This window comes from Helianthus annuus, chromosome 3 (assembly GCF_002127325.2).
Source record: "Helianthus annuus cultivar XRQ/B chromosome 3, HanXRQr2.0-SUNRISE, whole genome shotgun sequence".
NCBI classification, from domain to species: Eukaryota; Viridiplantae; Streptophyta; class Magnoliopsida; order Asterales; family Asteraceae; genus Helianthus; species Helianthus annuus.
In genome coordinates, this window is record NC_035435.2 from 60,737,358 (window position 1) to 60,747,788 (window position 10,431).

Genomic DNA, 10,431 nt, shown 5'->3' on the forward strand with positions numbered 1-10,431 from the left:
TTTTACTTTAATATTTAACCATCAATAAATTACCAAAAACTAAGAAATTACCAATTATCAATAAATATTCATCACAAACCCGGGTAGAAAACAAATTAGTCAAGAATCATAGTCAAGAACACGAAACAAGTCTCATACGATAAGCAATGCATAATATCAAATCTGAAAACACAAAGTCTTTACAAAATCAAAAGCTAACAAATTGCAAACCGAACTCGAATCTTGATCCGTCAACTTGAAACTTGGTCCAATCTTCTTTTCACCTCCCAGATCGTCCCCTTTCTTGTTCGTATAACTGTTCAGCCGTCACCAACTTGCGCTCCAATTGATGTTATATATATAAACTATGGCTCCTTCAAAATATATATTTTTTTTTCGTCCAAGGTTGCCGTCTAATGTTCTGTTGTGCGACCCTTTTTCTCTGATGATGTTGGCCTTCTCATACTACATTAAACAATTGGCCCAAACACCCTCAGCTCTAGTGGCCCAAAAAAAAAATAACAATAAAATGCACCGTCAATACTAGAATTCTTTCAACAATGGACCCAACTTTGTTTTCGTTTTTGATGCAACAAAAAATCTTATCCTACAAACGTTTTATTTGAAAATTTGTCTTTAGTGTAGAATTAATTAAGTTTGGCCAAATATGCAACTTTGGTCCCTCATCTCATAATAGTATTCATAACTAATTTTCCATTTTCAGCTTTTGGCGATAATGGTCCCTTGAGCTTTATTAATTAACTCCTAGCTTCTCGTTTAATGATCCTTTAAGCTCATATTTAATTATTTTTCATTCATTTTCGCACCGGAACCTGTAATAATTTAAATAATAAAATATATATCTAAATATTTTAAAAAATGACTCTAAACTATTAAAATAATATACAAAATACACGGGTAAATGACGGTGTTTTTCAACACATCAGACCTATACTAGTGTGCAATCACAGTTTTACCACTCCGGTTCGGCAAAATGCACATTTTCGGGGGATCGCATATTCGGGGGATCACATCTTCGGGGGATCACATATTCGGGGGATCACATTTTCGGGGGATCACATTTCCGGGGGATCAAAGTATAGCAACTTAGAAATGTCTTCTCAGGATGATGTGATTAAGCGACATCTTGAAGGTTTTAGATACTTTCCTGGTGAATCTGTAGAAGCATTGATTAACAGATTTGCTGAACTGCTCACTGATATGAAGAAGGCTGAAATTATGGTGCCCGGTCATATGAGCAACAAAAGGCTTCTAGATGTTCTGAAAGATTCCAAATCAGCCCAATATTAACTGGTTTTGGAATGTGAATCAGATCATATTGACAACCAAATATCTTAAAATGAAGCCAGATGAGCTGATCTCACTCATCAAATCATATGACAATGCTGACAAGCAGTCTACTCAAGGCAATACATCTGATGCAGTTTGCTCACCCACTCCTACAACTACTGCTCCATTGCCTGCTGTAGTTTGCTCATCCACTTCTGTTGATTCATTACAAAATTCAAAATCAGGTTGTTGTACAGGTATTCAAATTCATGACTTCACTCCCACAATCAAAGAGGTATGTGCAGACAATATCTACTGTACTCCTAAATGTAGGGAAAAGGTTAAAGGGTTCAAAGAGCAGGCAGATTCGCTTGTTATGCAACTTCAATATACAAGATCTAATAATTATGAAATTAAAAAGAAACTGAACTGGTACAAGGATATGGTGGAGGCGCAAAAGCTTGATATTCGTAAGTTGCATAACGATCCGAGTGAAGCAAATTGTAGATATCTCCACTTTAAAGAATTATCTGAAAAAATTAACTGTTTAATGATTTAAAATCAACTTTTGAAAACACAGAGTTAAATTTAAAAAGTTTGATATATCAAGTGAAAAAGTTGAAAATATGATTAATCAACAGTTAAAATACAGTAAGAAGGAAGTGAGGAATAAAGGATTGGGATTCGTATGTATACCTCCATCATACAATCACAATTACACTTCACTTCCCATGACTGAAGAGGAGATAGATAATCTACCTAAAATGGAGTATGGAAAACCCAATGACATCAAGGTTTTTTTTTTGGGTAAAGGGTTACCCTGGTGATTTTATAAACATAACAAACAAAAAAAGTAGGAAGGCTAGCAATACCCCCTAGTTCTCTTAGTGGCATACCACAAAAGAGTAGACAAGAACACAACCAAAAGAAACAACCAAACTAGTACATAAACAAAACTACTAGCTACGGTCTTCAATCTTTGTCAAAAAAATCTTCACCATCCAGCTTCCACTCCTCCAAGAATCGCTTAACATTGTTGGTAGGTTTATATTTGAAGGAGATTAACTTTGCTCGAACCGTGCTAATAATAGTGTCAGAAATCTGCTCAGGAGGTCTCAACCGATTACTGAAAAATCTGGAATTCCTTTCACTCCAAATCGCATAAGCCGAGGCAGCAAGCTTGCTAGCAATCGAATGTATGGATCTAGATTTAGCTCTCGGGACCAGCCAACTAGATATGTCTTCCCATCTCTCTAGCACCGAGTTCATGCCCACTTTTTTACGAACATTGTACCACACAGATCTTGAGTATGAGCATTGAAAGAACAAGTGTTCGTGCATCTCCAAACCTGCATAACACAACAAGCAACACATTTGGTTCATAGAACCCGTAACCATATGATTCCACTGCAGAATATGGTCTTGCGTCCAAAGCTTCCTCTTAAAAATAAGCCAACATATGAAAACATGTTTTGGAATATTAAAATAAGACCAAACAATCAATGACATCAAGGTTGAGCTGGTAAAATCAACCAAAGTTAAAATCTCAAAACTTAAAAGAGATGAAACAAAGACAACTGAACCAGCATTTGCACCTGTCTTTGTAATCAAATGATGTCTCTAAGCAAACAGAGACATTGAGTTTTGAAAAAAATGAAGAATCGGCAAATACACCAACTGAGAAAATTGCTCCATCTGATTCCAAATGTGAATCACCTGAAGCAACTGATTCTGAGAAATTGGAATCAGTTGAATCTTGTAAATCTAACTGTGAATCCTCTGGAGCAGCCGACTCGGTAGAAGAAGATTCAGCGGAGCCACTACAAAAGGAATGTAACTCAAGTGGTTCAGCTAAATCAAGCAGTTAAACAGTGACTGAGCCCACAACATCTGAAATTGAAACAATAAAACCAGTCCCCGATTTAAATTGTGTGAATGTTACTGATGCTTCTACTTAATGTGCAGATGAGGTAAAAGTAAAGGATTGGGTTGAGGGGGATGATATTGTTTGCCAAAAGGCTGACGATGTTTGTTCTAAAACATCAAATTTGTCTGTTGATGCTCCTCCATATGTGAGAAAGGGTGTTTCTGAGCCAGCTTTGGGAGGCCCATCAAATAAATATGTGCTTCCAAAGAAAACAATTAGAAATGAAAATGCTAACCCTAACAGTGAATGTTCTAACTTCCTAATTTGTTTTAGCTACTATGCGAGTTTAATCAATGTTTCTGAAACATAGGGATCTCTATATGACTCTCAAGTAGAGTTTATTTGGTTATGTCTTATGATTTTATTGTTATACATATGCTTTTAATACAAGCGATGCTTATGAAATATTTGGTTTTCCTTATTCAATTTTATGCTTACATACAAGTTGCTTTGGCCTTTATAGATGACCACTATCCTGTGCGAAGTGCATTTTCTGTCTTTAACCAAGTAAGCATATATAACCTTCTTTAATAAAAAAATAGAATATGTTTATATTTGTGTCGACTTAACAAGAAACTATATATATTATTCTTTTACCTTTTAAAAGCTAATATATTTTTTTGAAGAAGAAAGAAACTTGAAAAGTGGATGTAATAGCTAACTGTGCTTTATCATTAAGAATACATGGACATTGTGAATTTGAAAATGTATCTTATAGCTAACTATGCTTTATCATTAAGAATACATGGACATTGTGAATTTGAAAATGTATCTTGCTAATGACATTGTTTTAAGTTTATGCATAATGCATCCTTTTTTTCCTTAATATTACTTCAAGATGGTAGGTGGAATCAAATCGGGTAATTTTCTAATTTGAAAGTCCAAACAAATATGGTTGGGTCGAACCTTCAGCACATTTTTGTTTGTATATTTACCTATAATTAACAAGTTAAAAAGATTATAAAAGCAGTACTAGTAAAATAGTATCTAATTTTAGTAATATGATCTACAAGTTTTAAGCATTCTAAATTACTCCGGGTGGTTCAATCTGATTGATGGGTCGACGTGTTTCACTTTAGCTATGTTTTAGAAATGTTGTCCATTCTCTGACTGTTGGAGATAAAACATAACCCGAATCAACCAAATCTAGGTTGATTGGCCGAAATCACCACTCCATTCCATAAAAACTATTCTTTGACTTCTGCAAATTTTAACCCACATGAACACAAGGGAACATGTATAATTAGTTAATTTTTCATTCCATACCTACTATTTGTGTTCACATTTCTTCATTTATACCTTATTATCTTTACATTTTCTTCTATTTTATCAATTATTAAGGTTATCGACTATTGATTAATGATCAGGCGCACTGACTATCGCAACCACTTATCTAAGGCAGGGAGGCCACATGTTCTTCCTTCTAGCAATAAAGTGAATAGAAAATAGAGAAAGAATAATATCTTTTACACTTTTAGTTTTTTATTATTGTTTAGAGTGTTAAAAAACTTTATAGAAATGCCAGATAAGCTCTAATATCTTCACAAGAGGGAAGCAACATGATGCTTTTATTCATGTAATTCAGTTCTTTCATTTATCGTAACTAAAGTGGCATGTCTAGCTAACGGGTCAAATCATATTTGGGCAAGCCAAGTACCAGATGGTTTTTAGAGTGAATTGAAAAGGAATTATGTAGAAAGAAGTATTTAGAGATTTGTAAGTTGTAATTATAATGTCATTTCTTATATATATATATATATATATATATGTCTAGAAAAATACTTTAGTTCCATAAAGTTTTTAACAGATTATAGAATTATATTTTTTAGATTATACAACCACGTGTAATACACGGGTCTATAACCTAGTAAAAAAATAAAAAAGAGTTTAATATAGATACATATATTTTCATGTTCATGTTTAACCATTTATCTCATTTAACTAATAAATCACACACGAATGAACCGTTTTAAATTACTATTTTCAAAAAAAAAATGTATAAAACAACTGATAATGTATCATCAAAATTGCACGTTATACCTTTTACTTTATAATTAGTCAAAAAAACAACATTTAACTTCATATTTTGATATAAGGGTCAACCTTTAACACAAACGACGTTTGTTTTTCTGGTTAACACCATGAGGGTATTATTGTCATTTCACGCTTTTTAATTAATAAATCAAATTAATACTATAACCCACCATAAAACCAACTCCTTCAACCAAATCAACAACTTCAACAAACCCAATATCAAATTTTTGTATGGCTGCATTTGGGCACGCGCCGATTGAACTTACAATAGTAATACAATCAGGTTTGATTCCTTGTTGTTTCATTAAAATATAGAACTTCAGAACATCATCCCAAAATCCATGATTTACATATCTTGCTAACATTGAATTCCACGATACAACATTCCGTTCATGCATTTTATCAAAATATTCTCTAGCTTTCTCAATGTTTACGTTTTGATAAAAAGATGTGATCCTCGTTGTCCATGATATGACATCTTTATGTGACATCAATTTAAACGTGTTATTTGAACTCTGAATATTACCACATCTAGCATACTTTGTAATTAAAGCATTAGCTACAGGGATGGAAAGATCCATACTAATTCTGATTCTGATTAAATATACGTACGCTTGGGTTCCAAGAATTCAATCTTTTAATTTGCAACAAGCTCCAAGAACCATTGCTTGAGTGAACCGATCAGAGGCCACTTCTTTCATTTGTTTGAACAATGAAAACGCCTCGGCTTCCTTGCCACAAGGTACTGCTCCTTGACATGTGTCGGTGTGCTTATAAAAGACAGTTGGTTTTAGGTTAGTTTATGCACTAGTTCAAGTTTTAATATTTATAAAAATACCATAAAATACTATCACACTATAACTCACGTTGGGCAAGTGCACCCATCGCTGGCTTAATCTAGTGATGGTAAGATACCGAGGTCATCCAAGGATACATGAGTTTTAGTACCGAGTCATCGATAACATCTAGCTAAGTCCAAAAGTGGGATTTTTTACAAAGGATAAATAAGAAATAAAAAAATGGCTCAAGAAAAAAAAATAGAAGGTTAGGAATCAATGATAAGAGAAGTGGTGTTTAGGATCAACTTACCTCTTGATATCTTTCTAACTATATTAGGTCATGGGGTCGCAAAGACTCGATTGTCAAACGAGGAGCTATGTGTGTTCACGCGTATTTTTGTGTAGTATTTGGGTCGGAATCCTAACACACTCGAACCTTACGCTTTGAATCAGCAGGGAAACGTCACCCAAGGCCGGGATATAATATTAATTAATTAATTAGTCCAAGGAATATGTATTAGTGTCTATTAGTCTGTCGGTGAGTCGTAAATTCCCCTAAGGTAGCTACTTATATATATATATATATCTATTACTATATATAATGTATATAAGAGAGAGAAAGTTGGATGTTGAAAATTTAAGAGTTGTATAACTTATACTGCATATGTTACAACCATTGATGTAGCAATTGATTTGTAGTACTGATTTGAGTGAGATTGCCCAAAATGTACTATTAGTCTTTTCTCCGATTCTAAAGAAGAGTTCAGCCATACACCAAAGTAAACATCGCTTTGAGCATTCAAATTTTGAATTTCATCTATCCATTTCCCCAAATATTTAGCTTTTGAATTCCACCGAGCAAAGCAATCCATTGACTTTCTCATATCTCACTTTTTACAGTTCAGGCCAACTCAACTCATCTGGTTTTCTCTCTACACACAAACTCATATGGTTCTCTCTATTAGAGATGATTAGAAGCATGAAGCTTCAAATCTGATATTAGATCGATCAAGCAAGTTATCCGGTAAGAAAGTTAAAACCTAATTGTGTTTCATTTATCTTGTTCTCTTGAAAACTTCATGTGATTTCCTCTTTTTCTCATAATTAGAGCGTTTAGGAAGCATATTCATAGCAACACCCCTTCCCCTGCTCTCTTCTTTTTATCCATTTTATCTTCTTCTTTCAGAGGCACTCACGGAGGTGTAGACTTCACGGTCTTAGAGGCGAGTTCTCGGCACTCACCGGAGGTGTAGATTTCACAGTCACAGTGGTGAGTTCTCTTTTCCTTACCTTCTTTGCATTCAATCCCTATTTTGTGAATTTTGGGCTTAGGTTTTTTTAAACCATAAAGATGAACATGGATTTATATCCTGAATTTGAGGTTTCTTACAAGGGCACACAGAGAACCCACTAGAAGTCAGTTTGATTTTCATCCCATTTGACTTATTTCTTTTTGTATTTTTAGGTAAGGGGTTAGATTCTGAAACTGGAAGTACTGTTGGTGGAGGAAACATGGTTGGAAGTTCTCTCTTTATATCGTTATACCCCATATGGCCAGCTAAAAGCTATCATCATTGGTCAGGTGTTTGTTTGAATTTGTTTAAAATTAGATCTGTACTTTTAGTTTTGTTTGCATAAATATTTGGACGATGAAGTACTCGGGCTGAAGCGAGCTGGTTTTTTAGAGGGGGGGGGGGGGGGGGGTGACTCCAGTTCAGATGCGAGTTAAGAGCGTAGTGAGAGTGCCACTGAAGATATTTTGATATTCTTTTACCAGTTGGATTTGGCAACGCCAGTACAGGTTTTTACATGCTTTTTTCATTGTATATGGGGCAGGATTTGGTTTGAAACTCGTCGAATCTCGTGGTGGCGGTGTTAAAGGAGTTATAGGGCTATCTTGATGTCCTAAGGGCGGCGATTAGCGGTGGTTTTAAGCTCGAGTAACAGCAGCGACCAAAAATGCTTAGATCGGCCGCTACATGCGATTAAAGTTCAGGCGGCGGCGTTGGAAAGTATATGCCGTCAGGGGCGGATATATATTAGACCAAGGGGTTGCCTCCGCTACCGCTTGTCGGAAAATTTTTGACGTTTTTAGTGTAAATTTTGGAAAAATTTGACGTTTTTTCGATTTCGTTACCGCTTATTTATAAAACGTTCCCGCTTGGTCGGAATCCTAGATCCACCACTGTATGCCGTATACTAAGACAATGGAGATAAAACCGTTTTCTGGCCAAGACCATGACCGATAGGCGCAACATGGGTCATTACCAACTAGATCTGCGATGGTGTCGGGTGTGTGTGCTTATTTACGGCTAGCTCACGTAAGATTCAACTATTTTATATGCCATTCCAACGAGATTATTTGTGAAAACTGTTGATTTGTCTCTACTTGTATTATTTTTGGCGAATTTGGAGGGAGAGTTGATAGTTGAAAGTTGTTACCAAATTGTGTTATCAGCTGCAACATTACTGAATGCTTTCAGTGGTAAGTAGTGGCGGTTTAGGGTTCAGGATTAAATCAGTGGCTTTAGATTAGGAAGACTGAGGCTTGGTTGTGGTTACGGAGCTCTAACGATTCAAGATGAAGCTGCAATGGCTTTGGCAGCTGCAGCAAACATCAGATCAAAACTGCATGTTCACAGCTTACTCAATCATGGTAAATTCTGACCAGTTTAGTCCCTTCTGTTACACGTGATTTCTTTAATTTATCTTTAATTTCTTTGTTTACTAACTTATTAACATTATTTCAGATTAGTTTGGAGGGTTGCATTTACCAGAAATCAGTAGTGGAGTGAATAATATGGGATAACAAAATGATGGTTGTCCATCTACCTGAGGTATAAACATTATACAGGTATTTAATCATCTACAATCTTGAGCGTATAAGTTGCCTCGATTTTTAAACAATATGTGAGCTCGGGCTCGACTTAAACTCAAGGCAGCTCGGTTTGGCACATCACAGCTCCATTTTATATCAAAAATAAAAATAATAAAACAAAGCTAGAAAAACTAGGCTAAACTTGTGCTTCTGTATATAAGTGGTTCTTTTTACATGGTTGTAGGAAAACACTTGCTGGCAACTTGCATTATAGCCGAATTCAGTTATATGTTCTGATTTTAATGAAACTAGAATGCCAAAACTGTTAATATATGTTTTTTGTCGTTCCATGTAGGAAACAGATGGGAAAAATCAGGCATGACACCTCCCAGCCACGGTTCTAGCGTCGCGGTTCTAGCCACTAGACAGCTTTCTACATTGCATTGTAGCTGTCTTTTGTGGCTCAAAAGTATCTAAAAACTGCACATATTTTGTTTGTGTTATAATGCACTTATCTGGTCCACTAATGAAATTTGGAAGTTTGTCTGAATTAGAACTTCACTTATTTGAAACAGAGGAACTGAGATGGACCAGATGGTGTATACTAATACTATATATATGTGTATTTTGATTTTTGAGATCAGGGATAGTAATTGGAGTATTCATTTATTGCCTTTGGAATGGTCTGTACTGTTATTCTCAAAGGATCACTTTTGGGAATAGTTAGAAAAATTGAACATTTTTCTTTTGATTTGCGAGTACCGCAGTACCGCAACGAACCAATTAGATAGTGACCTACGCAATGCAGAGCGAGGAATCCCACTATAATATTTTAAGTCTAAGTACCTTTTTATATATTAGTTGTAGTTACCTTGTGTTTGAGTTTCTAATTTAATTTTCGTAAAAATCGGTCTGCCGTCGAAAAGTGCGAATGAACCCCACTAGAGGATTGATAAACTAACAAAAACGAGTATTGCATTATAAATTGTCGCCCCCGCCGCATCGCGCGGGTTTTCTACTAGTATATATATATATATATATATATATATATATATATATATATATATATATATATATATATATATATATATATATATATAGGGTCAGGATTTAGAGAAAAAAGTGAAAAGTGTGAGAACGGAGAGAACGGTTATGGATCATCAGATTAAAACAATCTATGACTATATGACACGGTGGCGTTTTCATAAATAACATAACTTTTATTGCTGTGGTGCGCTTCATTAAGGGTAAAAAAGTCTTTTGACTTCTCTACACAAAACGCCATCTCATGAAATAGAACGCCATTAAATTACTACCTTAACCTACAATAGCGCACACCATCCTAATCTAAAAAATGCCATTAGATATAAAACGCCAAACTTATTTATAATAAAATCCCGCAAAAAAAAAAACTGCCCAAAAACATCCTATATATACAACATCTCAGACCTTCCATTAAAACAAACAAAAACCCAAACGCCATATTTAATATATACCATTCGTCATAGAAACGCCAAAAAACCCAAACATCAAAAATCCTCTAAACCGAAACGTTTATTTGAAATTCAGTTTCGTTATCGGTAAGGTTTCGCCCAATGTAATGG

At 34.9% G+C, this 10,431-nt stretch overlaps 1 long non-coding RNA gene across 5 annotated transcripts; it reads left to right on the plus strand.

Moving 5' to 3' along the window:
- The first annotated feature begins 6,691 nt into the window (after positions 1 to 6,691).
- Positions 6,692 to 9,503, plus strand: LOC110930615. Of its 5 annotated transcripts, none has more exons than XR_002587940.2 (7): positions 6,692 to 6,788; positions 6,910 to 7,033; positions 7,196 to 7,279; positions 7,475 to 7,591; positions 7,846 to 8,665; positions 8,760 to 8,863; positions 9,183 to 9,503. It is a non-coding gene; the product is annotated as an uncharacterized LOC110930615 (long non-coding RNA). The 5 variants fall into 5 exon arrangements; XR_002587943.2 differs by lacking the exon at positions 6,692 to 6,788 and having other exon boundaries at positions 6,795 to 7,033; positions 7,846 to 8,330; positions 8,468 to 8,665; XR_002587939.2 differs by lacking the exon at positions 6,692 to 6,788 and having other exon boundaries at positions 6,795 to 7,033.
- The last annotated feature ends 928 nt before the right edge of the window (positions 9,504 to 10,431 follow it).